We start from the raw sequence: 25,235 nt of genomic DNA, 5'->3' as shown, positions 1-25,235 counted from the left end.
AAGAAAGTGGAAGGAGTTAGACGTGATAGGCAGGCCAAGGCTTTGGCTAAGAAGCCCAAGAGCACTGGTAACTTTCATGGTTCTTACTCCAGAGGTTCAGGTAGGCCGACACTTGCAGCCCAACCAATTCAGTCACCCTTGCCCGCATCTACAGGTAGTTACTCAGGAACTCAACAACAAAATTTTATTCAGGATAGCAATGAGTCGCACCTTCGACGTGCAACAGGCCATTTTTTTACTGCACTTGTTATAATTATGGAGAACCTGGACATATGAGAGGAGACTGTCCCCACCCGCGCATGGTTGATCCCGCACATCAGCAGACTAGAGTAGTGGTACCCGCGGGCAACAATAATAATGGTAGGGAGTGTCCACAAGGTGGGCTAGAAGGAAATCAACGAGGTTGTGGAGGCTGGGGAAATGGTAATACAAGTAGAGGAGCAATGCAACCAGGCAAGGAGGTCACCCGTCATGATGACAGGGCTCAGTGTTATACATTTTCAGGCAAGATCGAGGCTGAGGAGTCTGATGCAGTAATCACAGGTACTATTCTTGTTTGTGACCGGATGGCTATTGTCTTGTTTGATCCAAGTTCTACTTATTCATATATGTCAGTTCAGTTGCCTTGGGATTTGATATGGTTTGTGATGTACTTGATGCCTCCATCCATGTGTCTACCCCAGTTGGAGAGTCAGTTATAGTCACCCATGTATATTGTGCTTGTCCTATCTTATTTATGGGTTTTCAGACTTTGGTTGATTTGGTTATCTTGGATATGACTGACTTTGATATAATCTTAGGCATGCCTTGGTTGTCCCCCTATTATAATATGTTAAATTGTAATGCTAATTTTGTGACTCTAGAGATCCCGGGTAGGGAAAAGTTAGAGTGGGAAAGAGTGTTCAAGCCTAAGACGGCTAAGGTCATATCCTCCATTCAGGATAGGAAACTATTGGGGTTGGGGTGTTTGGCATTTTTGGCTCATTTTCGGGATTTTGAGGTTGAGTCTCCCTCTATTGAGTCTATTTATGTAGTCTCTGAATTTAAGGAAGTGTTTCCTACCAATTTGCCTGGTATGCCTCTGGATAGAGATATAGATTTCTGCATTGACTTGGAACCAGGTACTCGCCCTATTTCTATCCGTCCTTATTGCATGGCTCCGGTAGAATTGAGATAGCTTAAGTCTCAAATCCAAGAGCTTCTTGATAAAGGTTTCATTCGTCCTAGTGCTTCCCCGTGTTGTGCTCCTATCTTGCTTGTTAAGAAAAAGGATGGTAGTATGAAAATGTGAATAGACTATCGACAATTGAATAGGGTCATTCGAAATAAGTATCCATTGCCTTAGACAGATGATTTTTTCAACCAATTGCAAGGTGCGTCAGTTTTCTCTAAGATTGATCTAAGGTCTGGTTACCATCAGTTTAAGATTAGGCCTGAGGATGTACCCAAAATGACATTCAAGACCCGTTATGGGCACTATGAGTTTTTAGTGATGTCGTTTGGATTGCCCAATGCACCTTCAACCTTCATGAGTTTGATGAATGGTGTGTTCAAACCATTCCTGGATTCTTTTGTTATTGTCTTTATTGATGACATTTTGGTTTATTCAAAAAGTGAGGAAGAACATGTCGGCCATCTTCGTATAGTTCTGGGTGTCCTTGGGAGACAAAAGTTATATGCTAAGTTTTCCAAGTGTGAGTTCTGGTTGACTTCAGTTGCCTTTTTGGGGAATGTAGTTTCAAGGGAAGGGGTAATGGTAGATCCCCAAAAGATTAAAGCGATTAAGAATTGGGTCTGGCCTAGCTCTGTGACTAAAGTTAGGAGTTTTGTGGGGCTCGCTAGCTACTATCGCGGTTTATGAAAAACTTTACTTCTATTGCCACTCCTCTGACAAAGCTAACCAAAAAGGAGGTGCCTTTTGAATAGAATGAAAAATGTGAAGAAAGCTTTCAAAAGCTCAAGACTTTCCTGACCACATCATCTATTCTAGCACTATCGGTGGAAGGTAAAGACTTCATTATTTATTGTGATGCCTCACATTCGGGTTTGGGTGTTGTTTTGATACAGGATAGGAATGTTATAGCTTATGCATCGCGACAGTTGAAGGTGCATGAGAGGAACTACCCGACATATGATTTGGAGTTGGCAGCGGTAGTGTTTGCCCTTAAGATCTGGCGGCATTACCTTTATGGTGTCAAGTGTGAGGTGTTTACTGACCATCGTAGTCTGCAACATTTATTCACTGAAAAAGACTTAAATCTGAGACAGCGAAGGTGGATGGAGTTACTTAAGGATTATGATGTCGCCATCCAGTATCATCCAGGTAAGGCTAACGTGGTGGCAGATGCTTTGAGCCGAAAGGCGGTAAGTATGGGTAGTCTAGCTTGTTTAGGTGTATCCAAGCGACCTTTGGCCAAGGATATTTAGACCTTGGAGTCTAAGCTCATGCAGTTGGGCATCTCAGAGAAAGGTGGGGCATTAGCTAGCATTGAGGTTAGACCCATATATATTGAGGAGATCAAGGCCAAACAGTTTGAGGATGAGAATTTGAATGAGCTTAGAACGAAGACAACATCTGGTAAGGCACAAGATATGGTTCTTGATGCGGGAGGTGTGCTTAGTTTTAAAGGGAGAATTTGTGTTCCCCGAGTAGATGACTTGATTCAGAAAATATTGACAAAATCCCATGGTTCGCGGTATTCCATTTCTCTGGGTGTGACCAATATGTATTGAGATTTGAAGCGACTTTATTGGTGGCTTGGTATGAAGAAAGACATAGCTGAGTTTGTGGCTAAGTGCCAAAATTGTTAGCAGGTAAAGTATGAGCACCAAAGGCCTGCAGGGTTGCTGTAACGAATGTCAATTCCAAAATGGAAATGGGAAATAATGTCTATGAACTTCGTAGTTGGTATTCCCAAGACCTTGGGTAAGTTTGATTCCATTTGGGTAGTCGTTCACAAATTTACTAAGTTAGCCCATTTTATTCCAGTTAGAGTTCAACAGTTGGCTAAGTTTATGTGAAAGAGATAGTGAGGCTGCACGGGGTCCCCTTTCTATCATCTCAGACCGTGGTACGCAGTTCACATCCACGTTTTGGAGAAAATTGCATGATGAGTTGGGCACTCAACTCACTTTTAGCACAACTTTCCATCCACAGACGGATGGGCAATCAAAGAGAACTATTCAAGTGTTAGAGGACATGTGTAATTGATTTTGGAGGACATTGGGATAAGTTCCTACAGTTGTGTGAGTTCTCCTATAATAACAGTTACCACTCCAGCATTGATATGGCACCGTTCGTGGAACTTTATGGGAGGGGATGTAGATCACCCATAGGGTGGTTTGAGGCTGGAGATGTGAAACCTTTGGGGGTTGAGTTGGTGAAAGATGCTTAGGATAAAGTGAGAAGTATCCAAGCTAAGCTACTAGTAGCCCAAAGTCCATAGAAAAAGTATGCAAACCGTAAGGTAAGGGACATGACATTTCAGGCTGGTGAACAAGTACTTCTAAAAGTGTCACCCATAAAGGAGGTGATGAGATTCGGTAAGAAGGGCAAGCTCACTCCTCGATACATTGGTCCATTTGAGATTCTTGACTGTGTAGGGCCAGTGGCTTATAGATTGGCCTTACCCCCTAGCTTATCTGGAGTTCATCCAGTGTCTCATGTGTCCAAGTGGAAGAAGTATCATGGGGACAGAGATTACATCATAAAATAGGAATTATTTTTGTTAGACAAGGACCTTCCGTATGAGAAGGAACCGATTGCAATTCTTGATCATGATGTCTGAGGCTGAGGAACAAGGAGATTAAGTCTGTGAAAGTTCAATGGAAGCATCATTCAGTTGAGGAAGCTCCTTGGGAAACCGAGAAGGACATATGAGACAAGTATCCCCAGTTGTTCGACAATTCAGGTACTACTCTACTCTTACTTTAGCCAGTTTTTCCTACTTTGTCACTCAGGGACGAGTGAAGGGTAAATTGGTATCTATTGTAACGACATATTTCCGTCGTTATGAAAAAGCCAATGGGGAAAGAATTTGGACAAGAAAACTTTTAAGTGGTGACTTGAAAAATTGTATCCTAGTTAAGATTTGGACGGAATCTGAATCAGGCGAGGTCTAGGGAAATCTGGTAATGAATGGGAGATTTAACTATAAATGTGATCATATGAGTGGATAGATAAGACGTTAAGGAGTTTGTATGACTTTATGAAATCAAATTCAGGCGAGTAGAACTCCCGAAACTGTTCTTGGGGTGAAAGGATAGTTTCTGAATGGAACTCAAATTCTGAGTTCTGTCTCCATGTAAGCCGCTGAGGCGGGATTATTCCCGCCAGGGCAGGGCCACTATGGTGGGTTGAGGTCCGCCGTAACGGGCCAATCGCGACTTAAGTCGGGGGAAAACCCCAATTTCGTTATGCAAACTTCGTTCTTAAGAGTTAGGAGATGACCAGGACGATTTCTTGACAGTTTTCCATGACTTTTGGTGCTAAAGGTAAGGATTTTACTCTTCTAATCCATTTTTTGATCCATAGAACTTAGATTTTTGGGTAATTATCATTGGGGGAGAGTTTTGGCCTGAAGTTAATGGTGGGAAAAATCCTAGCTGCACATTAGGATCATGGGTTTGATCTTGGTTATTAGGTTTGTTATAATCCAGGTAAATTATACCTTAATTATTGATCCTTGCGTTATATTAATCGTTTGTAGACCTAGAACAAGCGGAAAGAATTCGGAAACGGAAGGCTCAAGTGTCTTAGGAGGATTCAAGCTTGATTTAGAGGTAGGTGAAGGTTTGATTTCCTACTTGTATGATATATGCCGATTGATTGCTATATTGTATTCATGCGTGTGTGTGAATAGGGAAATGTGAATAGAACTTGATGAAATGATTATGTGTGAACAATACATGCCATGAACCTGTTACTTGATTGTATGATTTGAGTATTGTTCATTATGGATGTGATTGTGATTGTGCTGATTGAACTGGGTGTCACGTTCCGACACATATATTGGATCGGGTGTCACGTTTCGACACATATATTAGACCGGGTGTCACGTTTCGACACATATATTGGATCGGGTGTCACGTTTCGACACATATATTGGACCGGGTGTCACGTTCCGACACATATATTGGATCGGGTGTCACGTTCTGACACACTAACAGTTTGGGTATGGGTTCCATGAGAGAACTACTTGTGATTATTATGTTATGTCTACTTGTCACTGATAATAGGATATTGTATGTTGATTTGAAATGATAGTTGAATTGTATTTTGTGTATGTATGCTTACTGTATTGTAATTGTTTGTTGTATATTGTGCTTATGGGAGTAGCCCCATGATCCTACCAGTACACTGTGGTTGTGTACTGATACTGCACTTGCTCTTTCTTTGTTGAGTACAGGGCATCTTCAGGTGGCTACTGACAGACCTCGTTTAGGAGATCACTGATCGAGACCGAATTCAAGGGCGAACCAGTTCTTCCAGGAGTTCTCAGTTTTTTTAGTCCATTCTCTTCGAACTTAGAGTAGTGCTTTAGATAGTTCGTTTGTTTAGTTTCGGGGTTGTACCCCTTGTTCTTAGAGTTGTCGTTAGTAGAGTTTTGGTATATTGACTTTCAGGTTCTAGGATTTGTTTTCCGCAAATGTTTTAGTAGTTGTTTTGCTTAAATTTCAGAATTTATGGGAACTCCATTTTTCTTTAGACATTTAAACTTGCTTCCGTATCTTTAAATGCTTAGTTTTTTTTGTTAAGTTGCTTGGTCGGGTTGTAGTAATGGTTCTCCCACCAGAGGGTTAGTGTGTGTGTCAATCACGATGGTCTGGGTCGTGACACTCTTATGCCAAATAGTTAAAGTTGATGATCATTTAGTAACTTATGATGTGAGATCTTATATTTTTGAGAAAGTCGTATTAGTACTCATGTGGTTAAGTATTAAGTCGATATACAACATAATTGTCAATTTGAATATTTCTTTGACCTACTAGTTAATAAGAAATAAAAGTAAGGTTTACCATTGTAACTTGAATGTCACTTACCACACAAAAAAGTATTTATCATTGAATTACAAAATTTAAATAAAAATATAAAATAAAAATAAAATACATCACATTAGTTTAGTCGAGAATTTTGAAGAGTGGTTTAGTGCCCCTTATTATTTCAAATTTTAATTTAAATTGTACATTGACTCTCTAACTGATGAAGGAGAGATATTATAGCCTGAAGACAAACAGGCTGAGAAAACGATCAATAAATATTTTATTATTATTTTTATTATATAAAATTTTTAAATTAATATTTTATGATTGGTATGTTTTTAATTAAATTCCTATTATACTTATTATTTTATATAATATTTTTATAATATTAATTTCTAGATTTTAAAATTGGTGTATTTTTCATCAATGATTTCACTTTAATCTGTATTATCCATTATTATATATAATGTATAATATTAGAGCAATGTGTATTGTTTAAAAAATTATGGTACATAATAATTCATATTGAATGACTATTTTAAAAAAAGAATATGAATTATTATAGGGTGAATATGTAAAAATAGAAGAAAGAATTTGTTTTATGAAATAAGAAAATCTAAATGAATTAATAAAAATTAGACAATTCCTATTGGTCAATTAAAATCGAGTTCAATGTTTTTTTTTATGAGTTTAGCAAATTTATAAAGGTAAAAGGGGATAAGGAACCGTGTGTTGATTGTCCTGTAAAGATAAGTTGTCTTCCCCCATATGTAAAAGGGAATAATTAAATCAATTAAATTTCGAGATGCATCATGAAGTGCTTCTTTTTTGGAGTTAAATTTTTGTATGTCCATATTTTGATATATTATATTAAAGAGAAAGAATATTTTTTAGTGTATTATTTTAAAATTTGGTATAGTGGATTGGAGTTTGTTTACACTAAAATAGTGTTGATACCTTTTTTAGTGTAAAATTGTGTGTAAGTGGATTGAAATTGGTTTATACTAAAATAATAGTGACATTATTTTAGTGTAAAATTTGATATTTAATTGAAATTGATTTATATTAAAATAGTAGTGACATCATTTTAGTGTAAAAATCGATGTTGCTCATTTTTCACATGTGTACATGAACCAATTATAAGAGGCAACAAAGAGTACTCCTCTTTTGAAACATGAGATCCAACATAAGAAGAGACCAGTAAAGAAAAACAAAGAAGATTGTAATTGTTAATATAGAACTATTATTTATAATTATGTATTTTTATTCATTTCATAAAAAAATACATTGTTTAATAATAGAGTTGGCTCCTTCTTCTCTATATAATAGTTAACGATTTCATAAAAGTTTATACAATTTTTTTAATTAAAAATAGTAATAATAAAATAAGAATAACGTGTTTCAGAAATCAAATATCAGCTTACATGAATTTATCCCACATTTAAGCATACCAAATTAATCTAAATCAACTAGCTATTAATAATATCTAATTTATAAAGATTAGGGATCAATTTAAATAAATAATATTGTAAATCAAGTTTGAAATAAAAATATATTTTCATGGATAGGTAAATAATTATTTTTTGGGGGTCAATAATTTGAATATAGCCCAAGGAACTTTTTTTTACTGACAAAAGAAATAGATACACAAAGAATAGAATTGACTTATATCTATTATAGAATAAGTAGATGGATCTACTTTTGGGGGATATAGTAAAAGGAAAAGCATGTTATATAATTAAAATAACAAGGTACAACATCATACACGAAATTAGATTTAAAAATTAAAAGTGAACGGACGATGATGATGTGCGAATTATTATCAAAATAATTATATACTACTCAAACTTTGAAGCTATGTGATAACATATTATTTGTTTTTAGATTCACTTCAGAAACAAGTTAATTACCAATATTGATTTTTAAATATTCTTTCATTTTCAAAGTACGCTTATAATAATCGCTAAAGTTGAGCTACATTTTCTTATTCAATTCTTGGATCCTGAGATATGACATGACAAGAATATAAACTTATAGACGATTGATTTAATTAGCACTGATCTTTTCGTATCCATTACCAATTTAATTTTATATAGATAATTCAGGTAAAATTTGATGCTCTTTGCAACTTGAGAATTTTATGATAAGTTTGTGTTATATTTAACCTTTGTTCATAATATTTGAGTATTCAAGATATGTCAAAAAGTACTGAGAAACTTGCTTTGCTAACCATCTCACAAATATGCAATAATAACTCATCAACTAAAAGGTCTCACTCATTGATAGACTAATTTACATTAAAAAAAATCATATGGACAAGTGTATAATATATATTCGAACATAATGTATAATATAAGTACATTCTTTAATATTATCCGCGCAACGCGTGAGTACGTATACCCTATACCACTTGACCCATATATTACAATAAATTAAAAGGGTTTAACAATATTTAGATTTTAATTGACGGAAAACAAAAAGAAGAACACGGAGAAGAAAATCGAAGGCTTCAGGTAAAAGGGTGAACTTTTATATGTTGATTGATGAATAGTTTGGCATTCTTTATTATTGATATATTATTATTGGAATTGAGAAACTATGAATTAAAATTTGCTATACTAATGTTTCAATTTCATTACTGTTGGGAAAAAGCTGTATTGGTGCTCATGGTCATGGCTAATCATTGGATAATGATTATGGTGGACTTTATTTGGTGGGAATAATACGTGTCGAGTGAAACATTAGAGATATGTTATTTCTGTAATTGTTGTCGTAGTGCCCCACTGGTTTTCTATTCAGTTAGGCTCAACATCAATTAATTTCTTTATATTATCACATAATAATTCAAGTTTTGCTATATTGAGATAGGTAACTAAACATTAGGTGTATTGTATTATATGAATACTATTAAATTATGATATTAGAAGAATTGAGACTTAACCCTAGGCTTGAAATTTAGGAAATATAAGATTTGGTATATTAGTTGCAATCAAGATTTAGGAATTAGTTGCAATCAAGATTTAGGAATTTGATTATAAATTTAGAGAGAATTTTTAGGTCTAGAATACACAAAATAGACATATAATGGCAATTATACTGTCTACAGACCCGTTTACTTTTTTCTTCCATGATTGTCTCTTAACTCTCTATTAAACGTATCAGTTTCAAGTCTTTAAATCCCAATAACCGCCCCTCCTCCAATACAACACGTGCCTCACGGTGTTTTAAATTATTGTCAGTGATGGAAATATCTTGATTTTTATAGCCTTTGCAGAGCTATTAGTAGCCTTTCTCTCAAAAATTTCCAACCATCCCAAAAGAAAATTAACTACCTAATTCTCAATAAGCTTATATATGATTATAGGATCAAAACTACCTAGATTTTCCTAAGAAAATATCTTACTTTAATTTGTAGAACAGCTAGCAACAACTCAAAGAAGAAAAAGTTAGTAGAAGGTGAGAGGTTCACCTAAGTTCTAAGGATCGTAAGATTTAGTGCGGTTACAATGAAAACAGTTTATTGAAATATTTATGAGATTTTAAGTGAATAATTTGTGTTTTTGATAGTCATTAATTAAAATGGTTTAGAATATATATATATATATATATATATATATATATATATATATATATATATATTCTAAACACTTAAACTGGTTTTCTATTCTCATTTTTTGGGGGTGCGGAATTCATCTGATTCAGTAATTTTAGCTAAAGGTTTTAGTATAATATTCCTTGGCTAGGGGTTTTAATCTGGATATTTCTTTAATATTATTTATGATATATTCTAGATATAATATATCTTGGGTTCTTCGGTACATATATAAATTATTTTCCATTAATTGTTCTAGTAGTTTTATATTTTCCATAGCTTCTGTCCAATATTGTAAATATTCGTAGTTCATTTTAATCTGAATCTTCTATTTCTAAATCATATATTTCGAGGTCTGAATATAGATCATGTAGTTCTATCTCATACCATTGTTGGTTTAGTATGTCTTCTGATTCGTCGTCATTAAATATTTTTTCCCATATGATTCTTCTTAATTCAATTATCTTTATACCTTTAAGTATATATAAGATTAGAGTTTCATAACTTTTTATCATTTCTTCATGCATATATGTAGTCATGTTCTTTGTTATGCAGGTTTTTGTTTTCAATTATTCATTCCTATCATATTCATAATTGATTAAGATTATATTAGATCATTATGAACTAGATTATCTGTTTATCATGTTCTCTTGTCACTACTAGCATCGTACTTTAGCAGATACTTCCTTCTTATCAGCGCCTCAACTTTGTTTACTCCCCTATTACGGCTTTCCTCGCCTTACTGATTTCAACATTAGGATGACATAGTATAGAAGTTTTTTCTCTGTTTCCAGTGTGCTAATAAACTAGAAATCATGATTCAAATAATTCTAATACATAATAACTAACATAAACTTATTCAATCATATATGATATTCAGAAATATATGAAATTAGTTCTGCATATTTATTGAACAATATACATTTGCCTCTTGCTTATCCATGATAACTGAAGATTGCTCAATTATCTATTAAGTATGAATATCTTAAGTATTTTGAGAATATTTGAGAGTGTTTTTATGAAAGCTTGCTTCATTTATTGAAGGCTTGCCCCTTTTATTACATGTACATTCCTTTATATAGACAATTCTAATCTTATCCTATTCTTTCATAAATAATGCTTCTACTGTACACTTTACGACTTTTTACAATAATGCGTCTACTGATTTAGTTACTAAAACACCTAAGCTGATTTTCTAGGTTATAAAAATATTTTTATTTAGTTATCAAAATACCTAAGATGGTTTTCTACACAATAAAAATATTTTGATCTAGTGACTAACGTTTTCTACCAAACAAAGTTAACAATTTTCTGAGATATTTTAAGAAGATCAGGGGACCTTGATTGCTATGGGTACCAACTTCCAATTAAATTCTATTTATTACATAGGTCCCTTTTGTCAAACTTTAAAACCTACTAGTTTTAGTAGATACTAAATACTTTCTCTGTTTCTTTTTAATTATCATGTATATTAAAAGTACTTATTTCAAAATAGTTGTTAATTTAAATAATCAAAAGAGAATTTACAATATTTTTCCAACTTTGCAATTAAAATTTATTATTCTAGAATTAAGAGGCACATATAAAGATAAATATTAAAGAATTAATAAAGAATATATTGGTCAAACAATACTCGTTATTAATTTTTTCTTATATGACAACCAAGAAGATTTTTCTCCCGGCACTTGTTAGCTATATATTCAAGTGCACACAATAAATAGTCCACTGTAGAATAGTGGAGATTTCTTTTTCTTCAGTATTTATAGCGTTAGCCTGGCCACTAGCATTAGCTATTATTTGTAAAGTTATGAACCATGTTGTATGCCCCAAAAGAAATGTACCACCAGGTCCAAGGCCATGGCCAATTATTGGAAATTTGAACCTTATTGGTTCACTCCCACATGAGTCTCTTTGCACAATCTTTCACAAAAATATGGAGATTTAATGCTACTAAAGTTCGGTTCCAAGCCTGTTCTGATAGCATCATCTCCAGAAATGGCTAAAGAGATTCTAAAAACACATGATTATCTTTTCTTCTCGTCCTGCATTGACTGCTGGTAAGTATATTAGCTTTAACCACTCAGACGTGTCATGGGCACCCTATGGTGCACATTGGCGTCAAGCTAGAAAGATCTACCAAACCGAGATATTTAGTCCTAAAAGGCTTGAATCGTTTAAGTACATCCGTGTTGAGGAAAGGAGAAATCTGATTTCTCGTCTTCATGTTCTATCAGGTAAGCAAATTTTTCTCCGCGATCATTTGACAGAATTTACCTTAGCACTATAAGTAGGATGGTTATGAGTAGCACGTACCATAGGGATGAATCAATTGAAAATTTGCAAGGTATGTTAGATGAATGGTTTACCCTTGGTGGGGTGATTAATATTGGGGATTGGATACCTTGGCTTAATTGGCTTGACTTGCAAGGGTACATCAAAAGAATGAAGGCTTTGAATAAAAAGTTGAGAGAATTTTTTAAGTATGTACTTGAAGATCACAAGGCTAAAGGAAAGGAGGATTCTGTTCCAAAGGACATGGTTGATGTCTTGTTGCAACTAGTAGATGACCCTAATCTTGAAGTTAAGATTACCACCGATAACCTAATGGGATTAATCCTTGTAAGTTTTCTCCCTTTTTTTTGTTTTCTTTTACATTAATAAAAAGGGTAAAAAAATGTTCTCAATTAGTAATAGTTTGGTCTAAAAATCAATAGTTTGGTAAAAACATGTCTCTATTATTACTTAATGTGTCGAAAAGGCTCTTTTTTCTAAATAAATATTATTATTTTTCCTTTTTAAACACATTCTAATATTACTAATAATAATTTTGTTTATTATCATACTTCAATTCAAAAAAGATTTAGAAATACAATTATTTTCTATTTTTTAGAAAAAAATTTATGTTTATCGAAATGAAACTAATATATGGGGTTACTATGATCTTATATATATGTCATATATTATTGGTTAAAAAGATTCATGTAGTTTTTCTATTTTTATTGATAATATGAGATTAAGAAAGAAAAATTGATTTATTCCTACTTATTTACTAAGTGGTTTTAAGAGAAAAAAACAAGAATATGATCTTTTAAAAGTAATATTGTTATTAGGAATAAAATGTGTTTAAGAAGAAAAGAAATAATAATATATTTATTAGGAAAATGATATTTTTGACACATTAAATAAGAATAGGGACATTTTTTAACCAAATTATTGATAGCATGAACACTTTTAGATCAAACTATTAACTAAAGACATTTTTTATCAGTTTCACAAAATTGAGGGACATATTTAATCCTTTTTCTATAATTAATAGTCTTTATTGTGCAAAAATTAATTAATTAATTTAGATTATTCAATAAAAGGCTTGCCCAATTTTTAGTAGTTTCCATTTTAAAAGAAACTAAAATTGCATATGTATAGGTGGATCAAGTTTTATTTTCTCAATTTTAGCATATAAACTCTTTGATAAAAATTTGAATGAATTTATTTTTAGTATTAAAATTGTGCAGGATTTGTTGGTCGGTGGAACGGATACATCAGCAACAACAGTTGAATGGACATTTCAAGAACTTGTAAGGAACCCGAAGATGATAGAGAAGGCAAATGAAGAACTTGATAGGTAAAGGAAAATGGGTAGAAGAGGAGGACATATCCCAACTACCTTATATAGAAGCCATAATTAAAGAGACATTTAGACTGCATCTGTTAACTCCATTGCTCCCTCCGCATTATACCATTGAAGAATGCAATGTTGCTGGTTATGACATACCGAAAGGGACAATGGTATTTATAAACATATGGTCCTTAGGGAAAAAATCCTAATTATTGGGATAGCCCATAAGAGTTTATTCCCGAAAGATTCTTAGAAAATGACATTAACATAAAGGGAAAAAACTTCATCATGTTACCATTTTTGGTTCTGGAAGAAGGAGGTGCCCTGGGTATAACTTTGGGATCAAGCTTGTGGGGACAACGTTGGCTAACTTGTTGCATGGATTCAATTGGAGATTAACAGGTGGCATAAAGCCAGAAGAAATAAGCATGAAAGAGATTTATGGATTAACTACACACCCAGAAAAACCGATATTTATCATGGAACCAAGACGTCCTCTCCATCTTTATTAGTACCACTTTCTTGGATCCTATCAACCCAGAATTTACGTACCACTTTCACTTATTATTGTAAAATTTATGTATAAATAAATGAATTTGATTCATTCTATTGATTGCAAGCTTTTGGCATCAAAGTATGATAGTTTTTATCCATGGAGTCCTTTCCTCAATGGAGTTCCTAAGTTCTCCAATTTATAAAGTTAGAAATCCCCAATTGAGTTAGGACTCTATGTCATGGGTTCTTTTAAATGTAGATTTATTTGATTGATTTATGAACTTTGATGCATGAATGGATATAATCTCATGATTTTAAGATGAATCCCCATGAACCCATGCTTAACTCATGTTTTCAAGGCTTCTAATCAAGTTCTTCTTCAAGATTCTTCAAGAACGTTGCTCTTCCAAGTATGTAAGGCTATCATAGTATTGGACTAGTTCGTCCTCACGCCCTACATCTTCTTACAAATTAGTAAAAGAGTAATCTAGGATTCTTTCTCTAGATTTGAGTATTCTCGAGATAAGTTGATTTTGAGTTCTTGAGTTTCAGATTCTTTTTGAAATTCTATTCCTTATTATTGAATTGCTATATCTTATGCATTTAAGATTCTTGAGTTGATGCGTTCATGTCTATATTTCAGCATGAACCCTATGAATTGAGTATTCTTGAGATGAGTCGTGTTGTTGAGTTCTGAGTTATTAGTTTCCATATTGCTATTAAGATCCCTGAGTTGAGTCATTCATGTCCATAATTCCACATGAATCCTATGAGTTGAGTTATAAATCTTAAGAAGATTTTTAAAGTCAACAATTGAGTTTTAAACTGAATTTTTGAGGAAGTAAAGATGAGTTTTGAGAAAAGATTTTTCTAAAACATGATTAGTATGACAATCGAGTATGTCATCAATGTTTAAGCAGTATGGTATCTAGATATGCCATCAATGTTTATGCAGTATGACTTCCCCAATCATCAATGATCATATTACAGTATGATTTTGATATATTTTTTAGAAAGAGTTTTCACGTATGAATTGAGTAAGAGTATAAGGAAACTAAGTATTCCCTAAGGTATCAACTTTTACATTTATAAAAGTTTGATTTCTAAATGCGTTATGAGTTCAAAGATATTTCAAGAGCAGTTACCTCTTTTAAGAGGATAGTTTGAACAATTATCTCAAACCAGAGGAAGGGTATGTTTTTAAACATTGAGCATGAGTATGTATTATTGGGAGTAGTATTGAGCACCGATATAGGGATGAGTTCAGACAACTCACATTCCTCATAAACCATGTATGTCAACTCACATTCCTCATACTTTTTAGATGAATTTTAAGTGTCTTCGGGTAGGGCTTAGTGGATCCACTTTGTTGAGGTGTTCTATATCCCGGCAAGGTATATGACAGTTCTGGCAATGTGGGCGAAACGATGTATCATCACGTAGCTCATAGTGATGGTTGTCGGATAGAGAATCTCCCAAATATAGTTAAAAGTGTATTTTTATTATATCACTTAACATGTTGAGTTCAGAGATGAGTAAGAATTTTGTAAAGTTCAATTATTTCACTTCATTATTTCTTTACATCCAGTTGAGTATATATGTATATTTATTGCAGTCCTTTTATTCAATTATTTGTTATTCAGCTATATTACATACTCATACATTCAATGTACTGATGTCATTCGACTTGCATCTTTTATTGATGTAGATACTTGTTCTTAGTATCCTCAACAAGAGTCTGTTGAGATCACTCCATCTATTTGTCAGCTTTTGAGTAAGACCTCCTTGCTCTGGATGACTCCATTTTTATGAGTTGTTAGTAGTAGTTCCCTTGAGGAGTCATGTGTCTTGTCCTGATACCCATCTTTATATAGTAGAGGCTTCATATATAGACAGTTTTGGAGAGTCTTCCAGTTTCATATATTTTATTTAAAACTTATGTTTCATACTCAGTATATTCAGCAAAGTTTTGAGATTCAGTAAACTGTTTTTAAACGTTTCTTTTAATTTGATGCTTATGTATGCTTGAATTAGTCTTCCGCTTGTAGTCATCCAAGATGAGGGTTCGCTTCAGGTCCATCAATTATTCTCGAGTGTCGGCCATGCCTAGAGTGTAGGCTCGGGTCGTGGCAGTATTATTCTTTGCGTTGCATCCTTTTATGATGTAAATTCTGACTCTCATACTTAGACTCGTGGCTAGTAAGGTTTCAGAATTTCCAGTTAGCACTTGATGAACCCACCTCATTTAGGAGCTCCATTAGTTTAGGTCACTAAACTTTCCTTCATACTGTCTTTGGTTTTGAGGTAGTTGGGGCCATGTCTTGATAGAATTATATTTTCAATTGAACTAGTAGAGGCGTATTTTTGACAATAAAAATGTACATTCATGGATTTGTAAACTCTATTATTTAGTTATTTATTTCACCTTTCGCTTAGTTTCTTTATATTATGCTTTGATATGTTATGCCAAGGATGAGCTTGAGACCGCTCGTGGTTCTGAGTACTGTGTCTCAACTGGGGTATAGACTCGGATCGTGACCACAACTAATAGGGGTATATAGACCGAACTGATGTCTTTTGGGTTTATGGGGGCTCAAATAGGTGGTCTTATTTGTTGTTTGTACTTGTCGGGATTATGGGGATCGACTAGGTTATTGTTTGATTATTTTTGGTATGCTTAGATTCAAGAGAAGTTCATTATGCTCATCTTTTCTTGTCTTTTTTACTTTGTTATTTTCAGTATATTATGATATCTATATAACAACTCGAAAACAATTAAGTTAAGATCCGAACCATTCTTCATTTACGGATAATCAAGTAATTCTTAAATTATGTTTAGTTGTTAAGACAATTCTTTAGTGTGTGAATAAATTTGGAGATAAATTATGGTCACAAAAATCTCCTAGCACAAAGTTGAGTTGAAATTTTCTTACCGATTACGTTTTATTTAAGATTCTACTTGGGTCAACATCAAACGACCATATCTCTTAGAATATGAAGAGTTAGGTGGAACATAACCTATCAAATTAAAAGGCATTTGAGTCTTCCTTCAAATGCCATCAAGTTTGCATCAATTGAAGTTCACACTAAAAATTATACCGACTTTACTAGTTTCTTGTTGTGCGCCAGGGAGAGACTTAGGTAGCAACTACTGCTTCATACGTGGTTGGCTGCGTGCTAAGACATTGTTTGGATGGGTGCACACGTTTGAGGTCTTCTATAAACCCCCCAAAGACGTAGTTCACCTCCCTAGTTCATAAATTTATCCTAGAAAGAGAAGTTTTCAAGAAACTACCATCCTCCAAGGTTCATCCATCATCCAAAGTAAGATTTGACCATGATATTTCATAATTTCTTCAACTTAACACGAATTAACACCTTTTTACTCATGGAATCCATCTATATATATCCAAGAAAATCTACCTCTAAGGTTCAAAAACAAGTTATTGGTGTCATTTTCTTCAAAGATTCGTAAGAATTTAAAGTGTTTCAGGTATGTAAGGTTATTCATAGTGTTGGACTAGTTCGTCCTCACACCCTACTTCTCAATTCAGTTTGTAGCAAGTTGAATCTATGGTTCTGCCCTCAGTTTATGAAATTCTTGAATATGAGTTATGATCTTGTTCCAAGTTCTGAATCCTTACATTATGAGATTTACAATATTGTATGCTACGAGATTCTTAAATTGTTGTTTATGCTTGTAGTTCCACATGAGCCTTTTATGTATTGAGTTTCTTTCTAAAAGTATTTTCGAGCCAGTATTCCCTTCCATTATTTTTGAGGATTAAAGTAAGTCCAAGAGATAATTTTAAGACAATATTTTTAGAAAATTTTAAGGGAACTTAGATGATTCCAAATGTGTTATTTTTACATTGAAAAGGGAATACTATTTTCAGAAAAGTATAAAGAGTTTTCAGACGAATTTAGTACAACTTTAGTTGCCTCTTAAAGAGGTCTTTTAAGAAATTATCTCAACCTAGAGAGTACTTTTACATGAGTATATAATATTATATTTTTGGAGTAGTACTGAGCATCGATTTGGGTAAGAGTTCAGATAACTTAAACCCCATGACCTATGCTTTCAGTAGAGATAAGATCGTATCAAAATCCGGACGACTCCTTACATGCCTCAAGAAATCTTTTAGTAGCAAGGGCCCTTGCTACTTAGCGGAATATTTTAGTAGCGGAGTTTCATCAAGTCAGCTCCTCTTCTTTTGGAGTTTTCGGATCTAGAGGTTTGCTAGTGTTTGTTATGTTCAGCTGATGGGTAGATCGGGACCTGTCCAGTCCAAGTATATTACTCTTAAGGGTCATTTGATTTGAATACAAGTTATGTTGTGATTACTTATGTTGGGAGTAGTTTCTATTGCTTATTTGATTTGTCATATTCAAACTTATATTCTTGACATAATTTCTAAGAATAAGTTACCTGTTTACAAAAAGACCCTCCATCGTATTTAGTTTTTCTTATTACATTTTTTTGCAAGATGTAGTTATTCATTCTTAAAAATAAAATTTCCATCTTATTTAGCTTATTTTGTGTATACATTTTCATGATTGTGCCATGTGTTTTTAAAATTAAAATCTTCATCTTATTTAGCTTAAAAATAAAACTTTCATCTTATTTAGCTTAAAAATTAAACTTCCATCTTATTTAGCTTAAAAATTAAACTTCCATCTTATTTAGCATAAAAATAGAACTTGCATTTTAAGTTTATTAAAGTAAAATAAACTTTATTATTTATGTCACTTCATCCAAAACATAACACTCATATATGTAATTTAGTAGCGGGGTGAACATTTTAAGAGATATCAAAATATAAATAAACGTAAAAAATATTCAAATAAGTTCAACTTATAATATATTCATAAATAAATTTTTTATTTATATAATGTAATTTTTAATAGAAAAATATATTATCATAAAACAACGATTAATTAAGGTTGTGAATGTTATTATAAATGTTGTTAAGAATTATGTTAATATCTATATATATATTTTTTATTTTTTTATTTTACATATTTTATCCTAGAATATGTTATCATGGGGTTACTACTCTACCCACAAGTAGGAATAGCTTATTCTAGTATTAATTATTAATCACGGGATAAGTATCTCAAACTTTGCAACCAAAAGACGAATTAAAAGGTATTAAAAAATTATCCCAAGATTATCTTCTCTTATCTATCACGCCAAATGACCCCTTAGAGGGTTGCAAAATTTGGATTTTATAAATGTGTGTTGTCGACTATGCTGACTTTGTTGTTTCTCTATTTTAGCACAACAGTTTGTTGGCCTTGACCGTATATGATTATATATATAGTTTATATGTTTCTAAAATAACATGGTTGCCTCGTTGGTCCACAAAAGATTAGTTTCTTTTCAATATGAGATATCAGAGTTACTTGGGTTGATTGTAGATTTTGTTGATATAAGTCTTTCCGGTCCAGGGTTTATTTTTATATCGAGATATACTTGTTTGTTTTCTTGATTTTGTGATTGGTATTATGGTAGTAGAATAGTTGTCTAGTAAGTGTTGGATCTGGGTCAAGTGTGGCACCAAGTGCCAGTTGCATCCCTAAGTTGTTGTGTGACATACCAATTGGTCCTTTTTAATGCATATGGAGTGGTAGACATATGTATGGACTACTGATAGTGATTCAAGTTTTTTTTAAATAAGAATTGAGTTTATTTTTATTTTAGAAAATTTACCTAAGATTGTTCTTTATCGTCATTTAAGTCAGAGTCTCCCGTTAGTGCTAGGATGACCTTATCATTTGACTCATCCATATAGCAAGAAGAGATTGATCTCTAGATTTTCTTTCGTCACCAGAGTCATGACTCGGAATATTTTCCATTGATCTAGAGCTATTTTTATTACTTTTTCAATTTCATTGGTGGTCATTCTTCTGCTAGAAATGACAAGTTCATCTTTTTGTCTCTTTAGTCTTATCAACATGATTTTTATATATTTAATTTTTTATTGTGGACATTATTTGATGAATTGATTTGAGCTTCCACACTCGTGACACACTTGTTCGCAATTAATCTTGTCTGATGCTCTTGTGATATTTTTTCTCTGAAAGCTTTGGCCTTTTTATGTTGGCTAGTTGTTAGGGCCATGTTTTCATCCTTTATATCCATTTTCCAATGGATTGAAGAACCGAGCTCTTTTCTTTATGTACTCTTATTATTTGGCGCTTTTAAGTCTTTTTAAGTCCATAAATCTTCAGAGTTTCAATCAAATCATCCATAGTAAAAAATATATATAAATCAAAAGTTTTAGATATAACCTCCATTTTACTTTTTCATACATAAAGTAGTTGTTAGAACCCTTTTAGTCTACCAATGATTTACGGATGGAAGATTTAAGGAAATTATAAAGTAGATTACTTCAGCTTATAAGTTATTTATTTTTTATTTCTGTATAGTAGTGTTTGCAGTAGATTATTACAACTTTTTAGTTGTTTATTTTTCCTATTTCTATGTAGCAGTTGTTGCAGTAAAGAGGTTATTCCTCCACTTTCTCATTTCAGTTGTAGTAGGGAGTTACTTCCTTGTTTTTAGATGGGTGGTTATCCACTAGTGCTGTATTTAGTGTTATTTGCACTCAGTGAAATGATAAGGAGAAAATTAGTCAAGTTTTTGAGTACTTCAAACTCAAGAGATTGCAGGTTCTCTCTTAACTAACCAGCACCATAGGTAGAAAAAGAAAACTTCAGATTATATCTTGCAGCGTACCATAACTAGATCCATAACAGGGGACCATACCAACTTGGTATCAGAGATGGGTGTTATCGGAGACGAAATTCAACACCAACTAGCACAATTAGTGAATTTGTTCCAAGAAGAATGTCCAGCCAAATTAGCTAGACATGAAGCAACAAATGCTCGATTGGATGCACTCACACTGGATTTAGTAAATTCTAAGGTCAATTTTGATTCAATTGAACATATCAGTCAGAATGGCGGTTGGAAGGGTAAAAATAGAGTGGCAACAAGGTCGGGATCAGAAACAGGTGGAAGTGTCATCATTCCTTGACATAAAAAATAGGATTTCCCACGATTTAATTGCCACGAGGACCCTTTGGATGGTTGAACAGGTGTGAACACTTCTTTCGACACCAACAAACTCTAGAAGAAGAAAAGGTTAGATGTTAGCATCCCCTTTTAGTCTACCAATGTTTTACACATGGAAGATTTAAGAAAATTAACTTTTTTATTTTTTATTCTGTTTGCAGTAGATTACTACAACTTTTTAGTTACTTGTTTTTCCTTTTTTTGTGTAGCAGTTGTTCCAGTAAGGAGGTTATTTCTCTACTTTCTCATTTCAGTTGTAGTAGGAAGTTACTTCCTTATTTTCAGATGGGTGGTTAATCCACCAGGTGGTATTTAATGTTATTTGTATTTATTGAAAAGATAAGCAGAAAATTAGTCAAGTTTTTGAGTACTTCAAACTCAAGAGATCACAGGTTCTCTTAACGAACCGGCACCATAGGTAGAAAAAAGAAAACTTCAGATTTTATCTTACAGTGTCCCATAACTATATCCATAACCGGGGACCATAACAATATCAGAGACGGATGTTATGGGAGATCAAATTCAACATCCATTGGCACAATTGGTGAACTTGTTTCAAGAAGAATGTGCAACCAAATAGCGAGACAAGAAGCAATAAATGCTTGCTTAGATGTACTTCGAAGGTTGATTCTGATTCAACTGAACATAGTAGTCAGAATCATGGTTGTAAGGGTAAAAATAAAGTGGCAGGAGGGTCAAGATCAGAAGTATGAGGAAGTTTCATCATTCCTCGACATACAAAGTTGGATTTTCCATGATTCAATGGTCAAGAGGACCCTTTGGGATGGTTGAATAAATGTGAACACTTCTTTTGACACCAACAAACTCTGGAAGAAGAAAAGGTTGAACTTGTTTCTTTTCATTTGGAGGGCAATGTACAACTTTGGTTTCTTCAACTAGAGACAGATTTGCCTTAACTGTCTTGGGATGACTTCAAACGTCATTGTAATCTTCATTTTGGCCCACCAATCAGAAGTCAAAAATTGGGAGAATTGGCTAAGCTACGCCAAATCGGGTCTGTGGCAGATTACCAAGAAACATTTGAGCAGTTAATTTTGCGGGCTGGTACCCTCACAGAGTCACAAAAAATTGAACTTCATATCAGCGGTCTTACTGATTATATAACAATTGAGATTGAGTTGCATAATCCTCCAGATTTGGCTACGACGATGAGTTTATCCCAACTTTATGAACGCAAGGAACAACCCATTTGCTCGCAATTGTTAGATGCTTGCAAATCAAAGACAACAGATTTTTCACCTCAACAACATGTCAGATTTGTGAAGAAATTGGCCACATCTGAAATGGAGGAAATGCGACTTAAGGGACTTTGTTTCAACTGTGATGAACCATTCACTCGAGGTCATCAGTGCAAGAAGTTGTTTTGGATTGACTCTATATACGATGAGGAAGAATTTGTTGAAAAAGGGAGAAATACTAATATTTTCCACACTTTGCGCTTAAGGGCAAGCGCGATTTGAAGAGGGGAGTAATGTTAGCACCCCCTTTTAGTGTACCAATGTTTTACACATGGAAGATTAAGGAAATTAAGTTATTTATTTTTTATTTCTGTTTGCAGTAGGTTACTACAGTTTTTTAGTTACTTGTTATTTCTATTTTTGTGTAGCAGTTGTTCCAGTAAGGAGGTTATTTCTCCACTTTCTCATTTCAGTTGTAGTAGGAAGTTACTTCCTTGTTTTCAGATGGGTGGTTAATCCACCATGTTGTATTTAATGTTATTTGTATTTAGTGAAATGATAAGCAGAAAATTAGTCAAGTTTTTGAGTACTTCAAACTCAAGAGATCACAGGTTCTCTCTTAACGAACCGACACCATAGGTAGAAAAAAGAAAACTTCAAATTTTATCTTGCAGCGTCCCATAACTAGATCCATAACCGGGGACTATAACACCCCTCCCCCAAAGTTAATGTTACATTCTTTGTTATTTTTTGCCTTATATTTGTAGGTAACTCTATCCCTTCAGAAAAAAATCAACTATTTCCCCCTCAGAAGTCTTCATCACACATATATTATATGTCTCAAATGTATAAGTTTGTTTCACATCAAAACATGTTTTCAACAACTTTAGAAAATGTACTTTGTTATTGTGGTTGAAGTGAGGATACATAAAATGCTTCATATGCTAAATAATTTTCTGTACGTAAATTAATCATGTTGGAGTTGTGCTATCAATTCTAGGACACTCCTTCAAACCCAACTGATTTGTTAAATAGTGTGAAATAGTATCATTTTCTTCTTTTCCGATTTCTTTATGTGTTGTTTAATCTGTTCTTCCTATGTTCTATTCTTGAAGTTGAGTTATATGAAGAAAAACTTTTCTCTTGAGTTTAATATATTTGCCCCCGTGAAATTATAGGTACTTGGATGGTTTGTGCTTTCTCAACTGCCTGCTGAGATGACTATTTGGAGTAGAAACATGCTCGACAACGGCTAAAAGTTATACATTCCGTTTTATATGCTTCTATAATAGTAGTAGGATTTTTTGAGGCATAGTAGGAGGACCTCTGTTGCGGAGAGGATTGGAGGAAGAGTCTAAAGCTAGATGCATGACATGCAAGTAGTAAAGAAGAAAATATATTCTATTTTAACCTTTGTGGCTCTCGAGTCAAAATGACTCATTGACAGAGTTTGTAGGTGGTGCCATGGTGATTTGGTTTGCAATTGGAAAGAGCAGCAAAACTTTTATAAAACCAATCCCCTTTATGCATATTTTGGAAGATATCTAGAAAACAACTATTCCACATGAGTCGTGAGTATGAAAAGTTGTCCTTATCTTTGTATAGTTCAGATGCTTTCAAGATTTGTGTTTCTTATGTATGAACAGTCTTTAAATAAATTAGATCAATCAATGGTGATATTTCTAGATTCCCTGCACCAATAAGAACAAGATTTTTGTTTATCTTCATTTATCCTAATATAGGTGAACAAAATTATTTTGTAATTGTTGGTGAGAGGTGATAGATATCCTCTAAAATTAGTGTACATAAATTGATCTGAAGAACACAATAATCGAAATAAAATGTTATATATTGTAACGATCCGGAAGGTCATTTTTGTAAATTTTTATAAAATTTACATTTTTACCTCTCTCGATAGTTGTCCTGAGTCACTTTTGATCGGTTGGAGAAATGGTTTTGAAATTTTTGAACTATTCGATAACTATGATAATTTAATTGATATATAATTTAGAGAATTAACTAAATTTGTGATTAATGGGTTAAGTTTATAATTTATTAATACCTTATACCACTTGACACATATATTATAAAATAGGTTAAGTGAGATTTAACTCTGTTAATTCATTATTATTATTATTATTATTATTATTATTAAAAGAGAGAAAAAGAAACCTGACCAAACCTATTGTGTCACGCTATTGGGGAAAACAAAAACTTCCAGGTAAACTCTAATTTTATCTTATTTTGTTCACCATATATATCGATGATCATATATGAAATAAACCAACATTACGTTATTTTGTGTGGGTAAGGAATGAAAGTGCCAGCAATTTATATTATATAATTCATAAAAATGGCAGGTTAAAGTTGATTTATGGATCTAGGGTTACGAGTCAGTGAGGAGGAGTAATAATATCTATATTAGAGAATTGACTTTGTAATAAATTGTAGAGAAAGGAACAAATCAGAAGGGAATTAAATGAGTTGAGCCACATTATGATTATTACTTGTTATTAGTAGAGTTTTTTTTGTTCACGTTAATAATGAAGAGTTAGTAATGCTAATGATTGGCCCAATTATTGGAAGGGTGTGGTATTATTACTTACATATGACATTCTGTATAAAGAATGTCTATGGATTTAACAAAGGTCCCTGTGGTTTAGGAGACAATTCACGTAATTAGCTTGAATTTTGGAACCTTCTCATAGTTATTATATTGTGACTCAAGTTTTGATAATATTAGTATTGTAGTTAAATATTAGGCGTATTATATTATATGAAAACTAGTAGGATTGAATTGTTAGAAGAAATTAATACATAAACATAGGCTTGAAATTTAGGAACTTGACTATAGAGTTTGGTGAGTTTTTGGGTTAAGACTAAGCATATAGCAATATGGGCGTGGTTAGTTCAAAATCTTATTGTGATTATTTATTTGAATAGATTGCATTGATTTGGAAGCACGACGAAAATGGAAGACTCAAGTCTCAGAGTGATTGTTCGATTATTTGAGGCAAGTGAATTTCTAAACTCTTGTTAAGTGTATAAAATCATGTACTTACTTGTGGTATGTATTGGAAAGTAATGAGATTTGGTAATGGGTTGACTTGTCTATATGGAATAATTCTAATGATGAAAAAGGAGTAATAAAAGGCAATGTGATTAATGGTTGGTGTGTGATGTGTTCAGAATAGTTTGAAAGGCTTATTAATTAATTGTTGATGTTGTATCACGATTGTGCTGTTGTGAATTGTGCAATGTTATGAAAAT

At 33.2% G+C, this 25,235-nt stretch overlaps 1 pseudogene; it reads left to right on the top strand.

Annotated features, from left to right (window-relative positions):
• Positions 1-299: 299 nt before the first annotated feature.
• Positions 300-13,702, top strand: LOC125821730 (cytochrome P450 71A1-like; annotated as a pseudogene).
• Positions 13,703-25,235: the final 11,533 nt, after the last annotated feature.

Source organism: Solanum verrucosum, unplaced genomic scaffold (genome assembly GCF_900185275.1).
Source record: "Solanum verrucosum unplaced genomic scaffold, falcon-dt-bn FXZP01000210.1, whole genome shotgun sequence".
Taxonomy (NCBI): Eukaryota; Viridiplantae; Streptophyta; class Magnoliopsida; order Solanales; family Solanaceae; genus Solanum; species Solanum verrucosum.
The sequence above is the reverse complement of the archived record's forward strand: the minus strand, read 5'-3'. Positions and strand labels throughout refer to the sequence as shown.